Genomic DNA, 25,187 nt, shown 5'->3' with positions numbered 1-25,187 from the left:
AGTTAATCATTCTAATGTTTCTCCTTTCTGGGCTAAATATCCCCAGCTCCTGCAATTATTTCTTATAATTATTTCAATGCTTTCATGGTTCCAATATTTTGTTTGTCCTTTCTACTCTTCTCTGAACAGAGTCCAGTTTGTCAGTCTCCCTTGTCAGGTGCATGGCTCAGACTTGCCACCTGCCTCGGCTTAGTCCAAGTCTCGTGTGTTCACTGCAACCAAAGGTAACTCTAGCTTTGTAGCTATTTCCACATTTCACTGGACTGTATTAGACTTCCAGGCCATGAAGGTGCCAGAGGCTACACCTGCATGTAGAGAGTAGAGCTCATTCTCCTGTCACATTGCCCCTTGTTGCTTAGCATGTGTGAGTTTGGTGAGTGTGGGTGAGGGAGAGTAACTCTGACTTTGGCCCAGTTCAGGGCCTACTGCCCCAGTAGCTGTGAGGAAGCACATTCGAGGCTCCAGGGGCTGGTGCAAGGCCCAGTCTCTCCCCCAGAGAAGGGTGAACTGACACCTAGTACAGCCAACAGTTTTCTGGAAGGAAACCAAGCCTCAGAGCCAGAGGCACATACAGCAAAGTTATGTAGGCATTTCAGCCCCTGCCCCAGCCACTGTCATTGCTGGCCTTTTGCCCAGAGTCCTTGGTAATAGAATAATGATAGAATGTGGAGAGGGAGTCAGGGCTGTTTTTTTTTGTTTGTTTGTTTCGCTTTTTTTTTTTTTTTTTTCGAGATGGAGTCTCCCTCTGTCGCCCAAGCTGGAGGGCAGTGGCACAATCTCAGCTCACTGCAAGCTCTGCCTCCCGGGTTCAAGTCATTCTCCTGCCTCTGCCTCCTGAGTTGCTGGGACTACAGGCACGCGCCTCCATGCCCAGCTAATTTTTGTATTTTTGGTAGAGACAGGATTTTGCCACGTTAGCCAGGCTGGTCTTGAACTCCTGACCTCAGGTGATCCACCTGCCTTGGCCTCCCAAAGTGCTGGGATTACAGGCATGACCCACTGCGCCTGGCCTCAGGGCTGTTTTATTGTGGGGACAGAGGTGGCAGTTTCAGGGGTTTGGGTATCAAGATGACACGGCAGGCCCTGGAGACAATGTCTCTCTCAGCCTCCATTCTAATTTCCGGTGTGTAGTGAGTGGCTCACCAGGTGCTCTTAAGTTCTGTCTTTCAAAACAGAAGGCACACAAAAATGTGCCCAAATTACTTTGGTGTCCTGAAGAGCCTGTCTTGTCCCTCTCCGGTCAGAGAAGACACCAAGTTCCTTTACGGCCAGGCCTCCTCCTGAGGGAGACCAGGCCTGTGGGGTTTCCGGCTCAAACACTGCCACCGGCTCTGCACACCCATTTCCACAGGGACAGCCCGAGTGTCTCCAGGACACACCAGCCTCACGGCAGAAACGGCTGCAGTCACGGCTCTGTCTGTACCGTGGGGTGGCTCCCCCTCACCCACCCCCACGAAGCTGCACTCTGCTGTGTGAATGCCTAGGGGAATGTGACTCTCCCCATTGCAGGCCCCACGGCCTGCTGGATGCCACGGTGACAGGATGTGGCCTGCAACTGCAGGTCCCCCGTCCTCTTTGGCTCATCATCTCCGAGAGCTGCCTGCAAGCCACATAATGTGAGTCCCAGTGCAGGGCTCCTCGGACAGGCACCTGTGAAGCTGTCTTTGGCTGAAGAAGTTGGGGAAACTGGTCTCCCACACTTGGCAATGGCCGTTCTTTCTCAACCTTCCCCCAGGCACCAAGAGTCCCAGGCCTTGATGCCTCACTCTTCCATCAAGGATTTAACATTTACCCTCCCTGGTATTTTCAGTTGACCCAGAGGAAATTAATAGGTAGTACTTAGCAAAGGGTGCTTAGCAAAAAAATACTCGGCTGAGTGGAATTGCAGGCACGTCTACAGTTGTCTGGAGGCACAGAGGCTGCACTCTACCCTAAGGCAAACCGGATGGGGCCATCCTCATGCTGACTTGGGCTTCGGAGGAGGAAATGTACTTTCTTCAGTGGATAATAAAGACAAGCATTGGTTAGGTATGGTGGCTCATGCCTGCAATTCCAGTACTCTGGGAGGTTGAGATGGGTGGATCACTTGAGGTCAGGAGTTCAAATTCAGCCTGGCTAACATAGTGAAATCCTGTCTCTACTGAAAATACAAAAATTAGCTAGACGTGGTAGAGCACACTTGGAATCCCGGTTGGGAGGCTGAGGCAGGAGGATCACTTGAACCCAGGAGGCAGAGGTTGCAGTGAGCTGAGATTGTGCCACTGCACTCCAGCCTGGCTGACAGAGCGAGACTACATTTCCAAAAAACAAGACAAGCATTGCTTTTTCCTTGGCAAGAATTCTTTTTTTTTTTTGAAACAGAGTTTCGCTCTTTCACTCTGTTGCCCAGGCTGGAGTACAGTGGCGCAACCTCGGCTCGCTGCAACTTCCACCTCCTGGGTTCAAGTGATTCTCCTGCCTCAGCCTCCCGAGTAGCTGGGACTACAGGTGCCCACCACCACGCCCAGCTCATTTTTTGTATTTTTAGTAGAGACGGGGTTTCACCATGTTGGCCAGGCTGGTCTTGAACTTCTGATCTCAAGTGATCCAACTGCCTCGGTCTCCCAAAGTGCAGGGATTACAGGTGTGAGCCACCGCGCCCGGCATCCTGTCAAGAATTCTAAGCTGGCTCAAGCCTGTAATCCCAGCACTTTGGGAGGCCGAGACGGGCGGATCACGAGGTCAGGAGATCGAGACCATCCTGGCTAACACGGTGAAACCCCGTCTCTATTAAGAAATACAAAAAACTAGCCGGGCGAGGCGGTGGGCGCCTGTAGTCCCAGCTACTCAGGAGGCTGAGGCTGGAGAATGGCGTGAACCCAGGAGGCGGAGCTTGCAGTGAGCTGAGATCCGGCCACTGCACTCCAGCCTGGGTGACAGAGCGAGACTCCGTCTCAAAAAAAAAAAAAAAAAAAAAAAAAAAAAAAGAATTCTAAGCAACAGAGAAAACAGGATGGGCACAATTAGTTTGCTCTCCAAGCTAGAATGTCAGGGGGCACTGGAACCATTCTGGGAGAAGCAATACTTTGAGGTGCAATGTCTTTTTTTTTCTGAGACAGAGTCTTGGTCTCTTGCCCAGGCTGGAGTGCAATGGCACGATCTCAGCTTATTGCAACCTCCACCTCCCAGGTTCAAGCAATTCTTCTGCCTCAGCCTCCCAAGTAGCTAGGATTACAGGCACCTGCCACCACGACTGGATGATTTTTTTTTTTTTTTTTTTTTTTTGTATTTTTAGCAGAGACAGGGTTTTGCCATTTTGGCCAGGTTGGTCTCGATCTCCTGACCTCAGGTGATCTACCTACCTTGGCCTCCGAAAATGTGGGGATTAGAGGCGTGAGCCACTGCGCCTGGCAAGGATGTCTTTTTTTTTTTTTGAGACGGAGTCTCGCTTTGTTGCCCAGGATGGAATGCAGTGGTGCGATCTCGGCTCACTGCAACCTCTGCCTCCTGGGTTCAAACGATTCTTCTGCCTCAGCCTCCCTAGTAGTTGGGATTACAGGCATGCGCTGCCACGCCCGGCTAATTTTATATTTTTAGTAGAGACGGGGTTTTTCCATGTTGGCCAGGCTGATCTCGAACTCCCGACCTCAGGTGATTCACCCGCCTCAGCCTCCCAAAGTGCTGGGATTACAGGTGTGAGCCACCGTGCCCGGCCGAGGGATGTCTTTTAAATCAAGCTACAGACTTGGGTCACTAGGCTGTTCATGCTTCCTGCTTCTTTCTCACTGACCCTTTACCTCTGGATGGGATGGTCCCCAGAGGGATGAGGTCGGGCTGAGGCTGTGGCTTTGAGATCCCTGACACTTTTCTTGCTCTTCTCCTGTTCCCCATTCTGGACCGTTGGGGGCCCTTGAGGGTCTGGCTTTTTAAGGCAGAATCCAAACTGCCCAAGGACCACTGATTGTTTCTGTATCTCTTACAAAGGGGCAACCAAATATCCTTTTAACCAATACTCCAAGAGTGCCAAGACCAGACCTTGCTACATGCAGGAACCCAGAACATGGCATGTTCTTGTTCTGTGCCTTTTTCTTGTGGTGGAAAAGGGTGGTGTATTCTGACCCCTCATCTGGGAAAAGGAGGAGCAAGTGAATTACTACTCGGATATCCTTGGCAGCCAGCTTGCAAGTGTTAATAATTCACAGCTCTCCAAGGATCCTCAGGCCTCCCCTGTCCTGACACCTGGTTACTGAAAAGAACTAGAAAGCTCCAGTCAGCAGTCATGTGGGGCCAGTGTGTGCTGCAGCCAAGTGGCATTGCCGCGTCTCCAGCTTGTCACCCACACTGCTGTAAAACATTTATCTCAGTCTTGCATCTGGACCCTGGCCTAATAAATTCCTCCAAAGGTATGCAGAGTACACAGGCTGCCACTTAAGGTGGGATGAGGCCAGAGTAACAGAGAGAGTGGAAAGGGAGCCTGTCATAAATACTGACTCTAGACAGGGAGAGAAAACCACTGGAGCTTAAAATTCCAGGCTCAAAGTTAATGAGCTACTAAAAAGACAGGGTAGTAGGACATGCGTACTGGGACAATCAGACCTGAAGTTGGAGAAAAATGTGAGGATACCCATTAAACCAGGCAGACTGGTATAGTAGAAAGGGCATTGGCCATGAAAGCAAGAGCAGTGTTTTTAGCCATGTTTCTGCCTGAGGTGACTTTGGCTAAGTCACTTCACCTCTCTGAGTCTTTGTTTTATAATAAAGAAAAATTGAGATGATACAATTCAATAACAACAAAAACAACTTGATTTTTAAAATGGGCAAATTGAATAGACATTTATCTAAAGAAGATACAAATGGCCAGTAAGCACATGAAAAGATGCTCAACATCATGAATCATTAAGGAAATGCAAATCAAAACCACAATGAGATGTCACCTCAAACCCATTAAAATGGCCATCATTTAAAAAACAAACAAACCAACCAACAAAAAACAGAAAATAACAAGTGTTCGTGGGAATATGGCGAAATTGGAACCTTTCTATGTTGCTGGTGGGAAGGTAAAATGGTGCAGACACCATGGAAAACAGTATGGCAGTTCCTGAAGAAATTAAACGTATGATCCAGCAATTCCATTTCTGGGCAAATACCCAAAAGATTTGAAAACGGGGACTTGAACAAATATTTGCACATCCATTTTCACAGCAGTATGATTGACTACAGCCTAAAGGTGGTAGCAATTCATTCCGTGATGGATGAATAAATAAAATGTGGTGTATGTACACAGTGGAATATTATTCACCCTTCAAAAGGAAGGCAATTCTGACATGTGCTACAACATGAATGAACTTTGAAGACATTTGCTAAGTGAAATAAGCCAGTCACAAAAGAACAAATAGTATACTATTCCACACATAGAAGGTGCTTAGAGTAGTCAAATTTGTAGAAACAAAGTAGAAAGGTGGTTGCCAGGGGCTGGGGAGGAGGGAATAGAAAATCATGTTCAATGGCTACACAGTTTCACTGTGGGAAGATAAAAAAGTTCTGGAGATGGATGGTGGTGATGGTTGCCCAACAGTGTGAAAGTACTTAATGCCACTGAATTGTATACTCAAAATGATTACAATGGTAATTTTTTTTGTTATGAATATTTTACCACAATTTAATTTTTTTTTTTTTTTGAGACAGGGTCTCGCTCTGTAGTCCAGGCTGGCATCCAGTGGCATGATCGTGGCTCACTACAGCCTTGACCTCGCAGGCTCAATCAATCCTCCTGCCTCAGTCTCCTGAGTAGCTGGGACTATAGGTGTGCACCACCACACCCAGCTAATTTTTGTATTTTCTGTAGAGATGGGGTTTCACCATGTTGCCCAGGCTGGTCTCAAACTCCTGGACTCAAGCATTCCTCCACCTCAACCTCCCAAAGTGCTGAGATTATAGGCATGAGCCACTGTGCCCAGCCAATTTTTAAAAATTGAAGTGGAGAGATCAAAGCTTCCTGACCAGATTGCTCAGGTGTGCCACATGTAGGTTATTGGCATGCCACGATACTGATCCCTTCCACTTTTGAATAGATCATGCAGAGCTGAGCACAGCTGAAATCCTCAGGCAGGTCACTTCTAGCCTTGAAGAGCTTCTTCTTACTCCAGTATGCTATACACATATTGTAATGTTTAAAATTTCAATATAATTTAATTATTATTTATACAGAATTAGTGCATGAAACAAAAATGCATAGCTCAATAATTAATCTTAAACACCTGTGTAACCTTCACTTAGCTCAAGAATTAGAATCTTGCCAGTATACCAGAAGTTGCGGTCATGTGTTACCACCTAACCGGGAATCCCCCAAAGTTCTGCCCTATATTTGGACATTATGTAAATGCAATCCTAGTATGAAAACAAATGAACTACGGCTACTCACAGCAACATGAGTGAACCTCACAAACATCACATTGAATGAAATAAACCAGATACAAAAGGAATACACCAGGCCTGTAATCCCAGCACTTTGGGAGGCCAAGGCGGGTGGATCACTTGAGGTCAGGAGTTCAAGACCAGCCTGGCCAACATGGTGAAACCCTGTCTGTACTAAAAATACAAAAATATTAGTCAGGCATGGTGGTGGGCTCTCGTAATCCCAGCTACTCGGGAGGCGGAGGCAGGAGAATCACTTGAACTCAGGAAGCGGATGTTGCAGTGAGCCGAGATTGCACCACTGCATTTCAGCCTGGGCAACAGAGTGAGACTCCATCTCAAAAAACACAAAAAACAAAACAAAACAAAACCCACTATTTTTTAAAAACCATACAATAACAGCTATTTATATGTGATGAAGGTAAGTGAGGCCCAGAGAGCTAAAACTGAATTACTTTGGATCAAACACCTGGGAAACGGTGGCGTCAGAATTGAACTCAGGTGTTCTTTCTTTCTTTCTTTTTTTTTTTTTTTGAGACAGGGTCTCCCTCTGTCATTGAGGCTAGAGTGCAGTGGCATGATCACCGCTCACTGTACCTCTGCCTCTCAATCAAGTGATCCTCCCACTTCAGCCTCCAGAGTAGCTGGGACTACAGGCATGTACCACAATGCCTGGCTTTTTTTTTTTAACTTTTGTAGAGATGGGGTTTCACCATGTGGCCCGGGCTGGTCTTGAACTCTTGAGCTCAGGCAATCTGCCCGCTTCGACCTCACAAAGTGCTGGGATTACAGTGAACTCAGGTGTTCTGATCCTAAAATCCAGATTTTCCCATTCTGCCTTCTGCTTTGAAAGATATAGAGGAGGCCAAGAGGGCTTATCCCCGAGGTGGAGGAAGATAAGCTGGTATGAGGAAGCCGCTCAGTGTTTGTCATTTTAAACCGTTTATCCACTGGCTCAGGTCATGTCTTTGTTGGGGGCCAAGCCAAGGCCCAGCAAAGACAAATGGCCTTTGCAGTGTGGGTGGAAGAGGGGTGAGGTCACGCAGTCCTCGGCCTGTGGTTTGCTTTGCCTGAGTGCCGGGAGCAATCTCTTGCCCTGATTTGCAGTGTGGGCTGAGGATCCAGGTCAGTGAGAAGGCCAGTGCTAGAACTGTCTGTGGGTGCTGCTGATAGGAATCAGCTGCTGATCGCGGCTAGGGCTGGGGGCTGAGCACACCGGCACCAGCCTACTTCTTGGGCAGCAAGGCAGCAGGATAGAGGGGTTTGTAAAAATGCCTTCCACCTACCCTGCTGGGCTTGCCTGAGAGACTCTGAGTGTGGGAAGCGAAGACAATTATCGCTAGGCTGGAGAACAGAAAGAGCACCGTCAGGTGAGAAAGAGAAGAAAAAAAGAGAGGGGAGAGAGTGGATAAGAAGAAGGAAACCTGGGACATAAGAGCAAGGGCTTTGCTTGCTAAACTCCTAGGGAGCACACAAGTGAGAATCCAGGGTGGAGGGAAGCAGGATGGGTGCCCTGAACGCTTGGCCCCATTTCCTGGGGCTTACTGGCCTCCTGGGTGGGAGTGTTACAGGCTACTGCTCCTTGAGGAGGCCTCAGTGATTGAGGATGCTCCTGTATGAGTCTCGGCCCTGACCCCGGGATGGGGGACTGGAGGACCCTAACAGGATTGGGGGTTGGTTGGGTGTGACCAAGGCATCTGCCAAAGGGAGAGTACCAAGGAAAGCGGAGGCACCTCCTCTCTGGCTGTCCTTCGCCCCCTCTCTCCTCCTCGTTCTCTGGGAGTGTCTGGCGAGCAGCAGCCTCCCCGCAGGGCCAGGCAGGTGGGCCAGAGCATTTGGTTTGCTGAGGTTTGTCAGGTTTTCTAGCTCAGGGCCCAGCCAGCTGGCAGGAAGCAGGACAGAGGTCACTTGAATTCAGACCACATGTCCCTGTTAAATACATTAGCTTTTAAATCAACCTTTGTTCAAAGTCCAGCGAGTTGCAAGCCTAGTGCTCACCTGCAGAGACAGAATTCCTGAGCGAACGAACAGAGCGGCTCCTCTTCCATCTCCAGGTAAGAACTGCTCGTGTCCTTGAGGGCGCTGGCCACTGAGGCCTGAATTACCTTCTTTCTTTTCCTTTTCTCTTTCTCTTTTTCCAAGCCAGTAGCTGGCTGTCTAGGGCGGAGAAGAATCCCATGGGGAGGGAGCCAGGCCCCTTTGGCGGTGGTTGCGGGTGAGGGATGATCCACACTTTGAGATTCTTTCTGCTGGAGAGGCGCCTCACCCTTGCAGGCTGGGGTCTGCTTCACAAAGAAATTGGCAAGCCGATCTCAGAAAAAGCTTTCCCTGGGTCTTGTGGGGGTTTGATGTGCAGCCAAAGGGAATGAGACAACAGACTTCACAGGTAACCAGGCGGATACGCCCAGGACCTTCCTACTGGTACAGGGGCCTTGGGTAGCAGAGAAGACTCTTCTGGAAGCAGCCCTTAAAGGATGCAGCCTAACTTAGCTTGCCCACTTGATAATAAAAGCAGGCGTCTTTCCTCTCTGTATCACACTGCAGCACTAAGACATGAGAAAAACCAGTGAATTTCCAGGCTGGCTGAATGTTAAAGCCTACATTCCCCAGGCTCTCACCTTTGGCATTTCTAAGTCTCCAGGTCTTGTGTGAATCGAAAGATCTTTATTTGAAAACTCTCCCAGATCATTCTGATCAGTGCAGGTAGGTTTGGGAACCACTAGTAGTTTATTTCTTAAGCAGAAGAGTCATGAGACTTAAATATGACACTCACCTAAGGGTTCACTCGCTATGAAGACTCCCGGTCTGGGTTGGATCCAGCTATGAAGATTTGGGGGTTGGCTCTGAGAAACACATTCTTCTTTATTTACTAAAATCTCTGCAATGTGGCACCAGGGCAGCTTTCAGTCTTGTACCCAGAGGGCAAGAGGGGATAGCGGGGACTGCCTCAGGCCATGATTGTCCAGTCATCTGAAGTCTGCAGCAAATTACTCAGGGTCTTTGAATTTCTGTGTTACGATAGTAATTTGTGCTTATCTTTGACTTTTGTATGTTCTTTGCACCATAGGGTGTGAAGTTGCTGGTAATGATGTCTTATATTCACAGACCACTGACTAGGCAGCTACTTCTCACCCAGGTGAAAGAACATAGGACTAGAATACAAATCATCAGAGTTTTCATTCAGTTGCTAGTGACAGGCCATTAGACAAACTACTCAGCCAACTGGAGGCTCGATTTCATTATCGATCAAGTGAAGGCCTGTCATTTTTTCCCCAAGAGTGTACTGAAAATAAAATTATAAGTACAAATGTGTGGTCAGGTAATGGTGGCTCATGCCTGTAATCCCAGCACTTTGGGAGGCCCAAGCGGGAGGATCACTTGAGGCCAGGAGTTCCAGACCAGCCTCGGCAATGAAGTGAGACCCCATCTCTACAAAAAATAATAATTAATCCTGCATGGTGGCACGTGTCTGTGGTGTCAGCTACTTGGGAGGCTGAAATGGAAGGGTTGCTTGAGCCCAGGAGGTCGAGGCTACAGTGAGCCATGATTGCACCACTGCACTCCAACCTGGGTGACAGAGTGAGACCCTGTCTCAAAAACAAAAAAAAAATGAATGTGTTAAAAACACAACTTAAGGTGCCTAGATTTCAAATGTGTATATTGAAAGTCTCTATAGAATAGTAAGAAGAAACAAATTTTAGTCAGTTGGGAAACCTTGTCCTAGTCTTTTAATCTCATTGAGCCTCTGTTTGCTCACTGACAAATAAGAAGTTGAGACCAGATCATCATTAATGTCTTTTTCAGTTGGCCAAGTATAAGGTAGATCCTGGAGCCTTGAAGGGTAGCTCCTTGTCATTTGGGTATGAATTCAAATGTCACCTCCCAGGAAGGACTTTCTAAAACAGCCTCCCATCTCCACGCCACCAGTATCTCTATCATTCATAGCATGTACCATCAGAAATCATCTCATTTTGGCCAGGTGCGGTGGCTCATGTCTGTAATCCCAGCACTTTGGGAGGCCGAGGCAGGTGGATCATCTGAGGTCAGGAGTTCGAGACCAGCCTGGCCAACATGGTGAAACCCCATCTCTACTAAAAATACAAAAATTAGCCGGGCATGGTGCCGCACGTCTGTAGTCCCAACTACTTGGGAGGCTGAGGCAGGAGAATTGCTTAAACCTGGGAGGTGGAGGTTGCAGTGAGCCAAGATTGTGACATTGCACCCCAGCCTGGGTGACAGAGTGAGACTCCATCTCGAGAAAAAAAAAAAATCATCTCTTTTACTTGTCACCTTTGCCAATGTTAAGCTTCAAGACTGCAGGGATCTTATCATTTGTGTTACTTGCTGTATTACCAGCCCCTTGAGCACTACCTGGCACAAACACATTTGCATAAATGGAATTGGTGTGGCAGGGAAGGAGCTGGAAAAATAGATGCAGATGGTGATGACTTTGATAAGGTGTTCCTCAGGAAAGGAGGTTGAAGGACTCCAATACTCTCTCAGGGCGTCTGAAGTCCAGGGTCTAATAATGTGGGAATGGGTTTTTCTGGTCACATCTTAGTGAAATGATTCTTGCATTCGTTGCATAGGGATGCGATGAGAGAGGCAAGCTGGAGCTAGACATGTTTTCCTCAAGATCTCAGCAACTTCTTTCTTTGGTCCTTCATGAGGGACTGCCCAGATTTCCTTAATCTCTTTGCCTGGTGGGTATCATGGCTAAGTGATTAAGAAAATGAGCACTGGGATTGGAAACCTGCACTCCAGATCAGACTGACTTTTACTCTCTAAGCTTCTATTTCCTCATCAGTCAAATGGGCATATTAGAATCTAGTTCCAGAAGTTACAAGGGTTAAATGAATGCACATAGTGCCTAGCACATCTTAAGTGCTATTGAGATAATCTTCAGACAGCTTTGCTATTACATGACACCCGGAAATGAAGGAATCCAGGGAATGGCAGGAGTTTTGATAAGTAGAAAAGATAGCCCTAGCCCACTTAGCGGCAACTAGAGGAGGTCTGCTGTTGGTCTGAGGTGATCACTGGTTTCTGAGTTGCCAAGCCTTGTTGGAGGCACAGATAGTTGGCATTCATAAAGCTACATAGAACTACGGGATCCCACTGGGGACATGAAACTAAATGATCCAGAAAAGCCTGTGGCTTTCCACCAGTTGTATTGAATACAAACTTGATGGTGTGAAAATACAGGAAGGGGCTGTGGTGCCTGCTCTTAAGAAAGCTTATCTTGGCTGGGCACGATGGCTCACGCCTGTAATCCCAGCACTTTGGGAGGCTGAGGAGGGTGGATCACTTGAGGTCAGGAGTTTGAGACCAGCCTGGCCAACATGGCAAAACCCTGTCTTTAATAAAAATACAAAAAGTAGCCGGGCGTGGTGGCGGGCATCTGCAATCCCAGCTTCTCAGGAGGCTGAGGCAGGAGAATTGCTTGAATCCAGGAGGCGCAGGTTGCAGTGAGCCGAGATCGCACCACTGCACTCTAGCCTGGGCCACAAGAGCGAGATTCCATTCCCCAGCCGCCCACACACACACACACACACACACACACACACACACACACACATATAAAGCTTATCTTGCTGCGGACACACGACATGGACCCTGAAGCTCCTCTATAGTCTACTGGATTGAGTCCGGGGTGCTTCACAGTCTAACCTACTTCTTGTTTTCAACATGTAACTGTGCTCTGACCTTCCTGAACCATTTGCCATTCTGGGAATGCATCTCGTGCTGTTCCTTCTGCCTGGGATGGCTTCCTCTTCCCAGTCTGACTACACGTATTTCCAGAATACATTCTACACCTCAGGCTTGGGAGGCAGGGTAGATGGTGAAAGGAGTCCAGACTCAACTGGGTTTGAATCCAGACTCTGCTTATCCAAATAGCCAGGGAAAACCAAGTTAACTTTTCAGAGTCTCTTTTCTTTCTCCTTGTAAAATGGCCCATCAGGATTGAATCAGAACCCACAAAAAGTACCTAGGCTAATCCTAGTAGGAGCTCAATAAATACATAAAACAATAAGAAAGGCTTTGTATTTAAATATTCCAGCACCCACACCGTTGTTCAGCAGTTATGCTTCATAGCTCTCCCCACTGGACTCCGGGCTCTTTCAGGGCAGGATGGTAGCTATTCTGGGTTGAACCCTGATACCTGCCTCGCAGCAGGTATTACATAGAACTTGTTAAGTATATGAGCAATAACTGAAATTCAGAAGATGAAATGAGACCTTCAGACTGTGGTGGTCATGGAAGGGTTCGTATATAATCTAAAATTTGAACTGAGCCTTGAAAATGGTAGGTCTTAAATTTGTTCACTTGGAAAAAATGTTTACTTAGCACTTACTGTGAATAAGTAGTCAGAAGTGGGGAAGGGATTCCAGGCAGAGCATGGGGCATGAGCAAAGGGCAGGCTCGTGTGGGTGACCGTGCATAGACCATTTGGGGCTTGCTGAGGAGCTGGGGGCCTGAGGTAGGGCTGGATTATGCTGAGCCTCAGTGCCTGAGCAAGAAGCTTGAATTTCTTTTTCTTGAGTGATTTTTTTTTTTTTTTTTAAGAATATAGTATCATAAAACCAGGGTCAGAAAGTTTGTCTTGAGGCGGGACTCTTGTAGTAGTTTAGATATACCAAAAAAAGTGAGGGGGGTAGAAATGCAAGTTCAAAAAGTCATGTAACACAAAATGTCGATTTGGGGAAAACCTTGTCTCAGCTGACCCTCAGGATGGTTGAGCTATTTTCAGGTACTAGTTCTATCAGCAGCGTGAGGATGTCCTCTCTCTGTGGGTGCCTCTGTTTCCACACAATATTGGCTCCATCCCTCTCCCAACTCACAGAACTCTTAGATAAGCAATCCAACTGCGAAATCCTTGAACTCCAGCCCAGGGTCTTGCCATATAGGACAAAGTATTGTTTATGGTGGCTGGGGGTAGGGAAGTCCCTGGGTATCAGCAGGCCAAATGAACTTTGAGATAAGTAGATTCCATTCTTGATCATAAATGAGAAATAAAAACTACTCAGTGGGTCTGTGATCACTCTTCTCCAGATAATTCTCAGTGGAATAGATTTCATTGATTTCTCACATTTGAAATTTCTCTCTGGCTAAGACCAGTAACTATCACAATGGGAAAGTACACTAAGCAAATACATATCTTAGAGCCCTGCTTCTCCTTCTATTTTTGATATTAATTATTTGAAGTAAATACACTTGAGTATTTGAATTTCCATATGCCTTGCTTTTCAAAGGAGAAATCCAGGCAGCCTTAAATATGATCTGCATAAAAATATACGATCTGTTCTAGGTAAAATACATTTGAAGAAGGGTGAAATTGAGTTGTCTTTATCTCTTCCTTGCTACAGACATCAGTCAGTACCAGCTCAGATACAGCAGGATATTTTCCTTATGCTGTTGGAAGGAACGGCATGTGCCAAGGCTCTGTGGCAGACTCTGAAGGAGGCCAGCCATGGCTGGTGTGAGGCATGAAGTCTTGGAGTCAGGGCTGATGGCTGTAAGGAATTCTCAGCCTGTCTATAGTTGCTGACTTAACATCGCACAGTCTCCACCAACTGTATTTTCCTAACAAAAGTCTAGTGGGTTTGTTTTCTTCTTTTTTGTTACACAGATGCACACAAGTGCTGCAAGAACAGCATTCCTCAAAGTGCACACTGTGGTCAAGCGTCCTGAGAATGCTGCTTTTTTCTTGCTGAAGTTCAGAATGTTTTATAGGCAAGGGTGGAGTTCAGTGGAAAGCAAATAATGTCTAGGTTGAATGTTGCCAGAGAGACCCTGCCGTTTCTTTTCCTTATCCCTCAATGAAACAGAAATAACTTACTCTATGGTTTCACACTAGATTATACAATCAGATACCCTTCCACAGTCAAAGTAACTAGGGTTAAACATTCCTCACCAGCAGTCCTGCTAAGTGGTTTTTTTTTTTTTTTTGAGATGGAGTCTTGCTCTGTTGCCCAGTCTGGAGTGCAGTGGCACAATCTTGGCTCACTGCAACTTTCACCTCCTGGGTTCAAGCAATTCTCCTGTCTCAGCCTCCTGAGTAGCTGGGACCACAGGCGCATGCCACCATGTCCAGCTAATTTTTGTACTTTTAGTATAGACGGGGTTTCACCATATTGGCCAGGCTGGTCTCGAACTCCTGACCTCAGGTGATCCACCTGCCTCGGCCTCCCAAAGTGCTGGAATTACAGGCATGAGCCACCGTGCCTGGCCCCTGCTAAGGTTTTAGGGTTTAGTGTTTTCATGGATTGCGTGTTGGTTACATAAGTGCCTTGTGGGGAGAGGCTCTGTTTTCTTCATGGTGTGATACTGACTGCATAATTGATTCCTGATTACTATTAGATAAGGTGATGGTGGGTTCGGGTGTAGATGATTATATTTATGGAATAATCCTGCCACTTCTAAGTCCCAGACCTTGGAATATGAGCAGAGATGACAGTACCTGGGCTCTTTCTTTCCTGATGGTAGTTCATTGCATCTGGCCATCGCTGGTGACAGCCCCCTTCATTCCAGCTCTGTGCTCCTTGTAAATCTAGAAATCCTCACATCCTACACTTATGGGTTTGTTTGAGATGGAGTCTTGCTCTGTTGCCCAGGCTGGAGTGAGTGGTGCAATCTCGGCTCACTATAACCTCCATCTCCCGGGTTCAAGCGATTCCTGTGCCTCAGCCTCCTGAGTAGCTGCGATTACAGGCATGCACTACCATGCCCAGCTAATTTACTTATTTATTTTATTTTATTTTTTTAAATTGAGATAGAGTTTCACTTGTTGCCCAGGCTGGAGTGTAATGTCGCGATCTTGGCTCACTGCAACCTCTGCCTCCAGGTTCAAGTGATTCTCCTGTCTCAGACTCCTGAGTAGCTGAGATTACAGATGCCCACTACCATGCCTGGCTAAATTTTGTATTTTTAATAGAGACGGTGTTTTGCCAAGTTGGCCAGGCTGGTCTCAAACTCCTGACTTCAGATGATCTGCCTGCCTTGGCCTCCCAAAGTGCTGGGATTACAGGCATGAGCCACTGCCCCTGGCCTTTAGTTTTTATTTTTTGAGGCATAGTCTCATTCTGTCACCCAGGCTGGAGTGCAGTGGTGCAATCTCAGCTCACCATAACCTCCGCCTCCCGGGTTCAAGCAATTCTCCTGCCTCAGCCTCCAGAGTAGCTGGGATTATAGGTGCCTGTCATCACACCTGGCTTTTTTTTTTTTTTTTTGTATTTTTAGTAGAGACGAGGTTTCACCACATTGGCCAGGCTGGTCTCGAACTCCTGACCTTAAGTAATTCACCCGTCTCGGACTCCCAAAGTGCTGGGATTATGGGCGTGAGCCACTGCACCCAGCCTACTCTTATGTTTTAAAAACATGTTAAGCCCCAATTTAGGGTAAAAGTTACCACTTTCCTTTTCTATTCTTGATGTATATTACTGTGAGAAAAAATAAACTTGCTGCTACAAGTTTATTATATATATATTTTTTTAACCTAAGTTTTTTCTTAGACATTTTAATTCAATTCATTGACTCTTTGTAGTGAACTAATGCTGTGGCCATTAGTTCACTGCCTTAGTTCACCACCAGCTCGGGGGCTCCATTCTTTTTTGGTTTACATAGAATTTCTTTTAAGTTTGAAAGAGCTGTCAGTTTTTTTTTTAATGGGGACATTTTATGTAAATCTAGATTTCCAGAGTCTCTTGGCATGCTGGCCTCCTCTTCCGCATGCAGTTGTCTTCTCATGAAGAGCGGCAGCTGTTCCTCCGTCCCCTCCTGGCCACCTTCACTGATTTACCTGTTTGACCCTAGAGACTGTTTTTCTGTGGTACTTTTGCTCCATATTCTCCAAGTTCCTGATTTTTGTCAACTATTTCATAGGAGAGATTGATGCTGAGGTAAGTGACCTTGTTTTCTTCTTTATCCCATTTTTTTCTACTTCTCTCCTGCCCCCAGAGAAGATCATCAAGGATCATCAAGGCTAATCCCAGTTTCCATGTTCTCCATATCATCTCTTGATATAGAAACATGCCGATCATTTCCTTAATGTTAAAAATAAAAACATCCAGGCCGAGCGCAGTGGCTCATGCCTGTAATCCCAGCACTTTGGGAGGCTGAGGCGGGTGGATCATGAGGTCAAGAGTTTGAGACCAGCCTGACCAACATGGTGAAACCCCGTCTCTACTAAAAAAAAAAAAAAAAAAAAAAAAAAAAGCTGGGCATGTTGGCACGCACCTGTAATCCCAACTACTCAGGAGGCTGAGCAGGAGAATCGCTTGAATCTGGGAGGCAGAGGTTGCAGTGAACTGAGATCGTACCACTGTACTCCAGCCTTGCTGACAGAGCGAGACTCTGTCTCAAAAAATAAAATAAAATAAAAATAAATAAATAAAGCATCCATCAATCCTGCTTTTCCCTCCAGCTGCTACTCCAACTCTCTCATTTATCTCTTCCCAAATGTATCAATATTTGTTGCCTCTGTTACTTGGTATCCACTTGCTTCTTAGTGTCTTATCAGGCCCAGACTTCCATTTTCTGAATGTCAGTGGCATTTTCTGTTTTCATTCTCTCTACCTCTTAGCATTATTTGGCATTGTTAACTATCCCATCTTAAAATTCTTCTTTTAGTTTTGATGACACTGAAATTTTGGCATTTTGATTTCTGATTATTCCTTTTTGCTCGCTCTCTCTCTCTCTTTCTGTCTTTTTAGTTTTTTTGGGATAGGGTCTCACTCTGTTGCCCAGATTGGAGTGCAGTGGTGTGATCTCAGCTTACTGCAACCACTGCCTCCCGGGTTCAAGTGATTCTCCTGCCTCAGCCTCCCAAGTAGCTGGGCTTACAGGTGTGTGCCTCCATACCCAGCTAATTCTTGTATTTTTAGTAGAGACAGGGCTTCAGCAGTTGGCCAGGCTGGTCTTGAACTCCTGACCTCAAATGATCCACCCACCTCGGCCTCCCAAAGTACTGGGATTACAGGTGTGAGCCACCGCGTCGGCCTTTTTGTTTCATCTTCCTATCACTTAGATATAGGTATTGCACAAGGCTTTATCCTTGGCCCCCCTCCTTTTGTATTCTCATTGATGGGCTTCATGTAGTGCTGCTGTGCAGATGGTCCCAAACCCGGACTCTAGTCCAGCAGCTCCTGAGCTCTAGGTGATGTTCTGTCAAGTCCTCTAATTGAAACCTACCTCAAACTGACGTTGCCATCTCATTCCTCATGCCTACACCATCTTTTAATGGCATCACATTTCTGCCAGTCACCAAAGCATGAATTCAGTTTCCTTTGACACATTCCCTTTCCAACACACAGCCTGGGTAGGCAGTATTCCTCAGAAGGTGCTAGAGCTGCTGTAATAGAAGACCACCGAAGGTGTGGCTTAAGTAACATTTATTTTCTCACGGTTCTAGAGGCTGGAAGTCCAAGGTGTCAACAGGTTTGTGTCCTTGGAAGCCCCTCTCCTGTCTTCTCCCTGTGTCCTCACATGGCTTTATTTTCTGTGCAAGTGCATCTCTGATGTCTTTTCCTCTTTTCGTAAGGGCGTCAGTTCTGTTGAATTAGGGTCCCACCCTCATGACCTCATTTAACCTTAGTTACTTCTTTAAAGTTCCTGTCTCCAAGTACAGTCACATTGGGGATTAGGGCTTCAATGTATGAATTGGAAGTTGGGGGCAAAAATCAGTCTGTAATAGAAGAGGGGAGTTCAAGGTTTGAAGTAGGAAAGCTATCCAGGCTGCTTAGTAGAAAATACTGAGCCAGGGTCATCAGTTCAGGGAAAGTATACAGCTGGCCCTTGTGGAGAAGCAGGCAGAATAAGTGAGTGGCTACAGAACTACAGCGTCCTTGCAACACCTGGACTAGGAGGAGCCCAAAGCACAGTTGTGTTCAAATTGAGCTGTAGCCTCTGAAGACTTAACTGTGCATTTGCCACTCTGTGACAGGGGAGCTTTCATGACAGCAAAACCAGAATAAAAAAACTACATGCCAGGGGAGTAAGCCGTCATTAGGAAGAGTGGCAGGAGCCTGTGGGCCCTGACACTGACTGGGTGCTGCACACCTGTTGTTCCTCCTGGACACTTGTCATGGTGAGTGTAAAGAAGTGTTTGGGACATCTGTGTTGTCACAGCTGTTCTGTCTGAGATCATCTCTGCATGGAGAAATCTGAGGGAACAAGGCTGTAGAGTTACTACAATGTCACTTAGTCCTGTCTGGAGCTCCTCCACCTCCGTCACCTTCATTCTATTCTGACGGCTGCCATGTGCGTCAGGCCCTTTATCACGTGTGAGTAGGATTTTGAGAACAGCCCCTTACCTGGCCTCTGCAGTGTGTCTTTGCTTGAAACTCTGATCCTGTTACTCCTCTGCTTAAAAGCCTTGAGTGGTGCCCCTTTCTGCCAAGCTAAGGCCAGATCCCTTGGGCTGATATTAATGGCCTTTATAGTCTAATTTGTCACTCATGATTTCCCTTCTATTGGCTGTCCTTCAACCACATTGGGTTTTAGCTCTTCCTTGACTACACCCAAGCTTTTCCTCTTTCTCTTTCTCTCTCTCTCTCTCTCCCTCTCCCTCTCCCTCCCTCTCCCTCTCCCTCCCTCCATCCCTCCTACTCCCCTCCCTCCCTTCCTCCTTCCCTCCTCTTTTCCCTCCTCTTTGTCTCTTTTGACAGTGTCTCACTCTGTCACCCGGGTTGGAGTGCAGTGGCACTGTCTCGGCTCATTGCAACCTCCGCTTCCTGGGTTGAAGTGATTTTCCTGCCTCAGCCTCCTCAGTAGCCGGGATTACAGCTGCCCACCACCACACCTGGCTAATTTTTGTACTTTTTTTGGTAGAGGCAGGGTTTTGCCATGTTGGCCAGGCTGATCTTGAACTCCTGACCTCAAGTGATCTGCCCACGTCTGCCTCCTCCTCCCAAAGTGTTGGGATTACAGGTGTGAGCCACCGCACCTGGCAAACTTTCCCACTTTCATAACATGGTGTCCACACTGTTCTGTGTCTAAAACGGTGTCGTCCTTCTGCACTTGTTGAAATGTCATCCATCTGTTGTTAAGGTTTAAATCAAGTCCTGCCTAATTTTTGAAGGTGTCCTTAATTTGTTTCATATTGTAGGTCTTACCTCATTTATACTCTGCTCACAATGATATTTTTCTTTCTTTCTTTCTTTTTTTTTTTTGAGATGGAGTCTTGCTCTGTCACCAGGCTGGAGTACAGTGACGCAATCTTGGCTCATTGCAACCTCCGACTCTCTGGTTCAAGCGATTCCCTTGCTCCAACCTCTCAAATAGCTGCGACTACAGGCATGTGCCACCACACCCGGCTAATTTTTGTATTTTTAGTAGAGATGGGGTTTCACCACGTTGGCCAGGATGGTCTAGATCTCTTGATCTCATGATCTGCCCTCCTTGGCCTCTCAAAGTGCTGGGATTACAGGTGTGAGCCACCGCACCTGGCCAGTTATTTTTGTTCTAAAACTTTTTCTTAACTCTATTCAACTATAAAGTCTCTTGAGAATAGGGGTGGTGTATAACTTTATCCTGTCAACCACTTGACAGTGTTTTGCATATAAGTGAGGGGCAGATGCCTGTGGCATGAACAAATGAAATCAGGTTTGGGTAGTATATCTTCTTGATGCTGAAGTGGAAAATAGAAGGAACTATGTTCATGATCCCAAACAGATTTCACCTGCCCCAGCATGCTAACTGAAGAAGCTAATTGTTTGGGAAAGGGAAGAGATTGGTAGGGAGCAAAGAACTGTGGAGTAAATCTGGCAACCATCACTTTTTCTCCAGGGTTCACAGGATGACGGGTAGGGCCTCAGTCCTGGGTAGATTCTGCCCATAGGGTTGGAGGGGGATGAGGAACGGCCTCAGCTTTTAAGGTGTTTAGGTTTGGGAGGTTGGGAGCAATCCCCTAGACTTAATTCATAGCATAAAGAGTCCATGCGAACTGTGAAAGGTTGTTCTATCTGCTTGGTTCTATGCTCACCCAACTCAGAGCTAGAACTTGGGGAGGGAGGCACAAGGAACAGAGTGCAGGTTGCGACACGCTCCTATCCTGCTGGCTGGGGCACTGATTGTGGGCACACAGGATCCCGAGGACTGCACGGTGTGACCAAGAGCTTCTCCTAATCAGGCTGCCACCTTGGCCTCGCAGGTTGGATAAAGGTGAGCCCAGGGTGGCTGTGATTAGTTCACTCAATCTCGACATTCCTCTGTGACCCATGAGGGAGGGAGTTATCCTGAGGCTGAGGGGAGACAGGAGGAGTCAGAGACAGCCTTGGGTGATTTTTAAGCTCTAGTTCCTTTGCTCTGGTTTACGTCTTTTGTTCTGCATTAGACCTGAGGTGGGGCCTAAGCATCGATTTTTCTAAATCTCTACAGGTGATTCTGAGGGGCAGCTAGGATTGAGAATCAAACTTGTAAGGTGATTGTGAGCATTAAATGAGATAATGTGCCGTAGAGAGTTTTCAAATGACATGATTTATTATTGCTAGCATCACCTGACACGGTCTACAGAGTTACACAATTTAAGCTAAATTTTTCTGCTCACTCAGATTAGACAGCTGAAGCCTTTGGGCATGGGTGGACAACTAGGACTGAGGAAATGAAGGAAGATCTTGTTATTCTGCTGACTTCACTCCTCAAGGAGTTGCCATTTATTTTCCTTCTTCAGAAGAAGAATTTACTTACCCCATGGCCCATGTTTTGTCTGGTCTCTAGCAGCTCCAGAATTGCTTTTCTTTTCTTTTTCTTTTTTCTTGAGACGGAGTCTCACTCTATCACCAGGCTGGAGTGCAGTGGCACCATCTCAGCTCACTGCAAGCTCCGCCTCCCAGGTTCAAGCGATTCTCCTGCCTCATGCGCCACCACACCCAGCTAATTTTTTTTTTTTTCAATTTTAATAGAGACAGGGTTTCACCATGTTGACCAGGATGGTTTTGATCTCCTGACCTCATGATCTGCTTGCCTTGGCTCCCAAAGTGCTAGAATTACAGGCGTGAGCCACTGTGCCCAGCCCAGAATTCCTTTTCTTTCTTCCTTCCTTTTTTTTTTTTTTTTTTTTTGAGATGGAGTCTCACTCTGTCACCCAGGCTGGAGTGCACTGGCACGATTTCGGCTCACTGCAACCTCTGGCTCCCAGGTTCAAGCGATTCCCCTGCCCCAGCCTCCCGAGTAGTTGGGATTACAGGTGTGCACCACCATGCCCAGCTAATTTTTGTATTTTTAGTAGAGATGGGGTTTCACCATGTTTGCCAGGCTGGTCTCTAACTCCGGACCTCAGGTGATCCACCCACCTTGGCCTCCTTAAGTGCTGGGATTGCAGGTGTGAGCCACCACGCCCAGCTCAGTATTCCTTTTCAAAATAACACCTGGAAGCTTATAGGAGTTACATGAAGAGTGCTCAGGAACAGCTCCCAGGTCAGATTTCCAGCTTTCTGTGCAGAGGAGTTGGTGAGGGTGGTGCTAAGGATCTCATATATCAATTCTGTTGATGGCTGTCTGGGGACTGAGAGCCCTTGGCCTGCCTTGGGCTTGGAAGAAGTCACCTAGGTCCCACCAGCTATTTCTTTCCTATGGAAAATACACCAGTGGCTTTAGTTCTTTCTAGTCTGCCACATCCGGAGGTCATACCACCCTCCTTTTCATGGTCATTACCAAGCCTTCCTAACTTCTAAAAGCTATCTAATGTTTCTTCTTGACTGTGGCCACATTATTCTCTTCCCTGGCAGCAATAATCTAATCATTTGGGAAAAAAGCAAAGTTAATGGTATAATTAGCTTTTTCATCAATAAAATTGGTGGAAAAAAAATCTCACTGGCTCTCACCCCCGAGTGGTTCCTGTCTGCCAGCCAGCACTTCGTTCTCGTTCCCACAGACAAACAACTTTGTTGTCAACTATTGATTTTCCCCCCAGAGCTCAAGAATGGTTCTAGCTTTCTTTCATCTCCAGTTTTTTTTTTTTTTTTTTTTTTTTTTTTTTTTTGAGACAGGGTCTCATTCTCTTGCCCAGGCTGGAGTGGAGTGTGGTGGTGTGATCTCGGCTCACAGCAACCTCTGCCTCCAGGTTCAAGCCATCCTCCCACCTAAGCCTCCCGAGTAGCTGGGACTAAAGGTGTGTACCACCATGTATTTTGGCTGTTTGACCTGGGGAACAAAGCCTGCTGGATTTAATGGACTCCAGCTTCAGATGATTGCTGCTAATGATAGTCGAGAAATCCATAGGCCTTCACTTCTTCTGTGTCTATCCACCAGAGGGGTCTGATCTCCAGATTTTCTCAGGAGGCAGAAGATGAGGTGGGGTTGAAGAAGTAGGAAAGAGTATCCTTAAATACAAAGATCCTTCCTAATTCGGCCCTGTGTTCCAGAGGCCCAGGCATCCTTATCATGGAGCAATGACAGAGTCTTGCGAAAGAGACATACCCCAGCTCTGAATTAGGGGCCAGAGTAACACCAGGATATGGCCTAGACAGAACCAGGCCTGGAGGTGGACCAGAGCCCAGCTCTCTTGGCTCCTAGATGAATCCTCTTTTTGCAAGATGGCAAAGGAAACAAATAGTTTTAGGGTCCCATGTAAGACCAGGCTTTTGAGGTTTGGGTCTGCTTTCCCCATTGGTGCAGCTGGGGGTGTAAATATTTAATCAGTCTGGCCTGGGTACATGCAGATCGATGGACACAGCGTCAATCCATTAATGGCTGTGTGGTGGGGAGCACATAGTGGCAGGAGGCAGTCGGGGGCTTGCAGCAGTAGCTGTTTCCCCACCAGTATGGTAGCATTTCCCTATTGGTATAAAGTGGCTTTGATTTTCTGGCTTCAAACAGCCAAAAAAGAAACTGACCCTGAATGCTTGAGGCTTCAGAGCCATAGGTGCAGATCTGAGCGATCACCATCTGGCTGTTTGAAAACTCCAAACAAAAATGTCAACTTGAGATTCTGCCAAGAAACAGTGATTTGTGTTTCCTTGTGTGTCAGGCTCACAGGTCTCCAGTGAGACATAGGAAAACCTTTGTCTCTTCCCCTCTCTCCAAACACAGGGCTGGTTCTCCTAGTGAGGAGGTTTCACTTTCTATCCTTGGCCTACAAACAAAGAGATTAAGAGTTTGTGGTTGACTCTGCAGAGCGTGAGATTGCTGAATCTTGGGTGTGAGTGCCTTAGAAATAAGCATTCACATGCTGATCACGAACAGCCTCATCTCTTGATGAAAGCATAATATCTGTTGTCCTTATTCGGATTGTAAGGACATATTTTAAATTGTGTAGGATTTGAATGAGGTTCTCCAATAATTACCCTCAGGTTTAAGAGGGCTTCACATGTTTTGTTTGACATTCTATTTTCTTCACAGCAAGTATCATTATCTGAAATGATCTTATTCATTTATGTAATTATTGTCTGGTCCTCCCCGTAAAGGACATTGAGACCTCGTCTTTCTTTTCTGATTCTTTTTCTTTTGAGGTCTTTTGGCCCTATGAAATGGAAAGGTGTAGGGATCTACAGGTGAGCTTGGACGTAGATGTGAAATCAAGCTGAAACTAAACTGATGCTCGCAGGTTGGGATCAGCAGAAAGAGGAGTGAAAGGTGAGGGAGCTGGAATGGGCCACAAACAAGTGCCTGGATGTGACTCAACTCTGGTGATGCCATATTTTCTCCTTTCATCCCAGAGTGGTGTTTTCCTGGCAGCTGGTCATGGCTTTTGATAAGGCAGAGCTGCCTAGCTCTCCCAAGGGGCTGGTGTTGACCACTGGTGAGTGTGGCTTCGCTGTTTTCTTGCCTTGATGCTTGATGGGGAGTCTATTTGTTTGTTTCTTTCATGGCTGCTTAGTCACTTGTGCCACTGGCAGCATGGGCTTCCGACTTTGCGGAGACCGCATGAGAGGCCTGGTATTGGGCAGTCGAGGGCTTTCTGTCCGATTTGTACTGTACGTCTCCGTGGGCATGGTCAGGGATGGCTATCTTCAATCACCACGGCCTGGCTTCTAGGGTGCATGGAGTACTTTGTGGCCTATTCTCCACCCTCCCCCATATCCTGTATGGTCATCTGTTCTTGTCCCTCCAGGAGGGAAGGGATAGGTGGTTTATTCTGATTTGTAGGTAGGGAACTGTGACGAGAGGAACTTGAGGGCTTGCCCTGCAGGTGGTGTGAAGAGCGGACTCCAGGGCTCTCTCGCGAGCCTTCTGCCTTCTGTATCAGCCTGTTGCTGTTCTGGCCCCTGTTCTTATTCTCCTATAAAAGAAAAAGCTTTCAGCCAGCAGGTGTCGGCGGCACTGGCAGAAGTCTTTCCCTTAATCATAACTGGGTGTTGGAACCCCAGCTGTGGTTTTACACTTGTCCTGTCTTCCTCCTATGGCTCAGGACCTTGCCCCTGCAATGGGGCAACAGGAGGGGCAGGATGAATGGAAATAGAAGCTGCTTCAGGCCAGGCATGTGGCTCGTGTCTGTAATTCCAGCACTTTGGGAGCCTGAAGCATGACGATCGCTGGAGCCCAGGAGTTTGAGACCAGCCTGGGCAAAAAAGGGAGACACTGTCAAAAAAAAAATTAGTTAGCAGGGCATAGTGGTATGCGCCTGTAGCTCCAGCTATTCAGGAGGCTGAGGTGGGAGGATCGCCTAAGCCCAGGAGTTCGAGGCTGCAGTGAGCGGCGATTGCGCCACTGCACTCCAGCCTGGGTGACAAAGCGTTTGGGAGGGAGAGCCCCGACCTAGCCACAGGAATCCCTTTTCTATGGGGCATCTCTGCTCTGCTCTGGCTAGAGACTTCAGGGGCTGGAACAGTCTTTTCTAGTGCATCTTCAACATATTG

General features: G+C 47.0%; 1 protein-coding gene and 1 pseudogene across 6 annotated transcripts in view; both read left to right on the top strand.

The window, feature by feature from the left end:
* Positions 1-25,187, top strand: part of LOC126931509 (neuroblastoma breakpoint family member 3-like) — an 833,099-nt pseudogene that overhangs the window by 589,289 nt on the left and 218,623 nt on the right. The window lies entirely within an intron of this gene.
* Positions 7,351-25,187, top strand: part of PDZK1 (PDZ domain containing 1) — a 35,363-nt gene continuing 17,526 nt past the window's right edge. Inside the window, exons 1-4 of one of the 5 annotated variants that reach the window (XM_050750360.1) lie at positions 7,351-7,763; positions 8,364-8,447; positions 16,084-16,292; positions 22,380-22,501. The gene's annotated coding sequence lies outside the window, so the exon portion shown is untranslated. Of the gene's footprint in view, positions 7,764-8,363; positions 8,448-16,083; positions 16,293-22,375; positions 22,502-25,187 lie in introns of all 5 variants that reach the window. The other 4 variants (XM_050750358.1, XM_050750359.1, XM_050750363.1 and 1 more) reach the window with 4 other exon arrangements.

This window comes from Macaca thibetana, chromosome 1, assembly GCF_024542745.1.
Source record: "Macaca thibetana thibetana isolate TM-01 chromosome 1, ASM2454274v1, whole genome shotgun sequence".
Classification (NCBI taxonomy): domain Eukaryota; kingdom Metazoa; phylum Chordata; class Mammalia; order Primates; family Cercopithecidae; genus Macaca; species Macaca thibetana.
The sequence above is the reverse complement of the archived record's forward strand: the minus strand, read 5'-3'. Positions and strand labels throughout refer to the sequence as shown.